This window comes from Octodon degus, unplaced genomic scaffold (assembly GCF_000260255.1).
Source record: "Octodon degus isolate 3935 unplaced genomic scaffold, OctDeg1.0 scaffold00014, whole genome shotgun sequence".
Classification (NCBI taxonomy): domain Eukaryota; kingdom Metazoa; phylum Chordata; class Mammalia; order Rodentia; family Octodontidae; genus Octodon; species Octodon degus.
This window is the reverse complement of record NW_004524590.1, coordinates 13640430-13646071: the sequence shown is the minus strand read 5'-3', so window position 1 is coordinate 13646071 and position 5642 is coordinate 13640430.

The window sequence follows — 5642 nt, the reverse complement described above, 5'->3', positions numbered from 1 at the left end:
GCCCCTCCCCCCTCCTGCCCCACCCACCCCTGCACAGAGTCTCTGTTTCCAGGACTTATCACTGTCAGCGCTCCTCTATTGTCCTGTGCCTGCCCTTATACTCTGCTCAGTTTGCTTGCTTCCACTCAAACCTGATAAGCACTATATTAGACCTAAACATATGTATAAATAAGAGGGGTTTTTTAAAACCTTTTCCCACCCAAATTCCTCTTATAAGAGATCTCTGCTAATTAACTTACAAAAGTTCTGACTAGTCTCTCATAATTACAAACTTTAAAAGGTCATCATAGTTTAACCAGGCCAGAAATATATTTGAGTGTACTCTCATTTTATAAAGATGCCCATGTGTCTTGTATGCACTTGTTTGTTTTTATGTAATTTGTGTCATAACCCAAAAATCAAAAACCGGACTCAACTTAACCATCCAGCAGAAAAGTATAAAAATGAAGAGTAAGAAGTAAAGCCATGCTGTTATGTTGAGCTGTAGGGGACTCAGGCCAACAATTTCTGACATTGCCAGTGAAGTGGAAGACCCAATACTATTATGGGCTACTGGACTCTTTTAGAGTATTTTGCTGAGTGAACACACCTATAATATTCAAATAATGGAACTTAACAAAAACAGTGGATACAAATGAATGTCCATTTTGTATCATCTGTGTATTCAAAATGGTTAGGATAGATATATAGTTTCATTCTCTCAATGAATAGAGGGATTTGTTCTAATAGTGTTTGTAAATAGGATCTCATGTCCACATCTTGTACAGCAAACAACTGCTAGGAAGACTGTATGCAATGTGTTAATTATTGAAACTGTCCTACCAATTTGGTTTGAAACCATCTCATTGGTATTTGTTTCTCAATAAAATTATGGGAAAAACAAAAATAAATAAATAAATTAAATAAAAGGCTAGAAAATGCTTTATTTGGCTGAGCTCAGCTGTGGCACATACTCTGTACTCTCCTGTCCAAGTAGGTGCACACCCAGGTGGGAAGAGACAAGGGTTTTTAAAGCTGAAAACCACAAAGGGGAGGTCTTGTAGCTTGAAAAGGAGAAAAATACAGCACAGGGTTCAAGGTCCATATGCGGAAACAAGTTACATTCTTTCAACATGTGGTCACAATTTTCAGGAACAAACAAATTTTATGGCATGGTGTTGATCACGGGATGTCCCAAGTTGGACATGGAGATAATTTTGGGAAGTGGGGGTTATATCCTAGAACAAATAGTCATTACCTTAGGATATGGAGGCTGATCACAGGATACATAGTGCATATTGCTTTTAACAATCTGTAGTTAAGAGCAAAGGAATAGTTTGAACATTAACAAACTGTGTTCAGAGGTCCGATGGATGGCTTGAGCCACCAAGATGGAGTTTAAGTTGTCAGCTTATACCAAACAGTCCTCGTTAATAAAGTTACAGTGGAAACATGCAGAGTGACAAAATTGGAATCGATTGCACAGGTTATAACATTCTGTAAACAGTTGTTCCTTTTTATTTGAGCTCTAAAATATAGACTTAAAAGCACGCTTTCTCTTGAGTTACCAGCTGGTCTAGGTAATATCAAAATTAATTTATAATTAAATAAAAACCCTCAAAATGGGGAAGATTGTTGGACAGGACTCTTGACTGATGAATAGAGGGTGGTCAACCTTTGTTCATCAATAGAGAGCCCCCAATAATTTGGTCACTGTTTAAAAGACAAAGTTTTTTTCAGTAATCAAAATAAGGCTTTCTCATAAAAGATGCTTAATATATTAAGTATATTCATGCCTTCTAAAATTCTATATGCTACAATATAAATTTTCTTTCAGATGTAAGCATATGCCTTTCTCTTATGCTCCAGGTATTTATAAGAGGTTCCCATCAAGCCAACATGAGGTCATTAGCCATTTTCTAACTAAAATTGATCTGATATATATCCTATGTATGTGCTGTTACATTTAAAGATGCACCTTTCTGTCAAGCCAACATGAAGTCATCAGCCAGATAATAATTTTATAACTAAAACTTATGTACTATGTATCCTATGTACATTTAAAAATGCAAAAACAAAATGGGGATTTGGTATGACTGTTATGCTGCACTATTGACTATGACTATTAATGTCAAGTGATCTCTACAAAATTATATATTTGTTGTCCATTAACATTCTACAGGGATTTAACTGCTAAAATGTCCATGATTGATAAGAAATAATATTTCTCTGGTTACACTTTGTATTTTGAGGTACTTCATACTCAGATAAAATTCTAATAATTAAATATATTGCTCCAAACTAAATATACTAATGTAAACTGAGAGTCTCCTTAAAAATCCAATTATTATTAATTCCTATTTTATATCCCTATCTGTTCCTGACATTCATGCCAAGCTAAAAAGACAAATCTTGGCCCTAAAAATTCCACAGGAAAACTTACTTAATCTAACTTTCTGTGTCTTCAATAATAGAGACCAAAATTAAAAATTTGCACTGCCATCTTTTGGCTGTGACCCTAGGGACACCCATCAAAGCAGGGTCTTGACAAGGTAATGCTGAGCCTAAACAGTGCTACCACCAGACCCAAGTGTGGTGAAGAAGGACACTGTGCATGAGCCTGCCCCAAATTGCAGCCATCACTAGGATATCTGCAAGCCTGAGGGTCACTGGAAATGCTACTGCCCTATCCGCCAGAAAGCAGGTAATTCATCCAATTCCCTGCCCTCACAGGGAACCTCACTATGGCCAGATCCATACACTCGAACTGCTTGGTCTTGCTGCTGAAGAGTAACAACAGAGCTTGGGTTCCATGGTCCACATAGAGGCACCTTTGTTGAGTCCCAAGTCTCGCTGGACGTCTCAGGTAAAAAACAAACAAAAAACCTCTTTTCTTGCTGACATGCAGACCACATATAGTGTTCTTCCTGAGTTCTAAAATTGTTATATTAGCTCTAGTCTCCATAGTGGGTGTTGATGGTCGACCTACATGACCCCTTCAGACAGGCCCATTCCATGCTAACTTCAGACACTGTTCTTTACTCTTAATTTCCTTGTGATCCCAACATGTCCCATACCTGTCATGGGAAAGAACTCTTCCAAAAACTCAATTGTCTCTCAACTCTCTCTCCCCCTAGAGTATACATCCTACAAACCCAACCTCAGTGTAAAGCTAGTTCCTTTCTTCCTCTTCCCTTGTTGACCACATACTCTGAGACACTTCCAGTCCCACTTGTGTCACACATGCTTTTCCTAGACTAATGTACCTCAGAGATCCCACAGCAATTCCCTACATTCCCCAATACCCAATAGCCCTGCAACTTAAAGAGTCTCAAATCCATTATTCTCTGCCTCCTTACCAATAGTTTTCTTAAAACTGCCCACTTGCCATATAATACCCTCATTCTTCCTGTACTCAAACCTAATGTCTCCTATCATTTAGCTCAGAATTATTAATAATGTGGTTACTCCTTTTCACCCAGTGGTGCCAAACACCTAAACTATGCTCTCTCATATCCCACCTTCCACTAATCATTTTACCGTCTTAGACCTTAGGTATGCTTTCTTAACCATTTCTTTATACCCAGATTGCTAAGACCACTTTGCCTTCTCATAGACTGATCCAGACACTCTGATCTCAACAGCTCACATAAACAATCCTGCCTCAAGGGTTCAGAGATAGTCCTCCCTTCTTTAGCCAATCTCTTGCTGCTGATCTTGACATCCTTGACCTCTAGCCCAGCCACTCCTTCAATATATTGGTGACCTCTTCCTTTGCTCCCCCTCTCATGCCCTGGCCCTAAGACAAACAGCTATTTTTCTCAATTTTCTGTCAGGAGCAGCTTATGCAGTCTCTCCCTCCAAAGCTCAGATAGCTTCACCAAAAGTCAAATCTCTAAGACTCACCCTCACTCCCACTACTCATGCAATTACTGCTCACCACAAAGCCCTTCTTCATGACCTTCAGGTACCTCCCACAAAATAACAGGCTTTATCCTTCCTTCATCTGGCTAATTTCTTCCATCTCTGGGTTCCCAACTAGCACAGCCTTTCTATAAGACATCAAAATGTTCCTTGTTAGAGCCCTTTGACCCTGCTGCTCCTAAACATTCCTCCTTTCACAAGCTACAGTGGGCCCTCCTAAGGGCTCTAGCTCTCTCTTTACCCATCCCAAATCAGCCTTTTACGCTATGTACTTCTTTTCAGGCTCACAATACAGTGGGCAGTTTATGACATAAAAAGAGACCATCTTTTCAGGCAGTAGCCTATCTTCCTAGACAACACAGTTGGTAGATAGACTACATGTCTCCATACAAACACACATGACACAAAAAACTGATTTTAACAAAATCTATATAGTTGTGTTGTGGTACTACAGATGACCCTGACTCCTTTTCTTCACATTGATATCAAAAAGTAAACATCGATACTCTTCAACATGGTCATGGTAAAATGACAGTCAGATCATAGACCTTCCCCTCTTGCTTCCCCTCCTGTGTCCTTTAATCATGATAACATGTACTCATAGTGTGCTGTCTTTTTAAACTTTTTTCAAGGTTTCTTCAATCTCCAATGCGAGCCATCACTAATGATAAACTTCTACTCCTAGCTGAGAGACCTGGCACTTACTTCTACATGGACGTGAACTGTCATCCTGTCAACTCCGCTCTCCCATAAGACTATGCCCCAGTTCATCAGGAAGCAATGTAAAAGACATGTTGCCCCATTTATAACAACCAAAAGATGGGAATTATAGGTTATGGCCCGAGTACGAATTACTGAATTATAATGGTGGTCATCCAATATGGTTGAAGCCTTTAAAACAACAGCTTATCTTCCCAGAGATCACCTACCCCACTTCTGCTCCAACACAGCCCAGGATGTAATTTCATTTTACCTATCCTGCCACTTCAGGTAAGGCCCCAATCAGCTCCTCAGGTATATCTAAATTTCCCCCTCAAACCTCACCCCTGGCAACAGGCCATAAAAGCCTCAGCCTCCCTTTGTTCCAATCCGGAGAATTTCTTATCTTCTCAAATTCTCTTCATGTCCTCTAAGATAATGAAAACGCTTCCCCTTTATAATAAAGCCCCTTTCCATTTTTCCTCCTTCCTGTTTCTCTGCAGCGACACTGTAAAAACCTATCAGTATGCACATAGAAAAAATGTTACGTCCAACTTTATAAAACAAGAAATACTGTACATAAGAGACAAGATAAACATAATTATAGTGGGGGACCTCAATAGTTGGCCATCACAAATAGATCAGGTAGCCAGAAAGTTCAACTAATAAATATTAATGTTTAACAATGACTTTGAAGGGGCTGGAGAGATGGCTCAGTGGTCTAAAGCACCTACTTGGAACAAGCTTAGCAAAGGCATCAGGGACCGCGGTTCGATCCCCCAGCACCACATGCCAGCCAGCCCCGCCCCCTGGTGGGCTGAGCTGGCCACACACACACACCACACTCTCTCTCTCTCTCTCTCTCTCTCTCTCTCTCTCTCAAATAAATTAAAAAAAAATGACTTTGAAGAAATAGACTAAATAGATAACTTCAATTTCCCACAAGAACAATAAAATACATGCTCTGTAGCAGTGCATGAAACTTTCTCCAAAATAATCATTCCTAGCCACTAAAGTGAGTTTTGTGTATGTGTGAACTG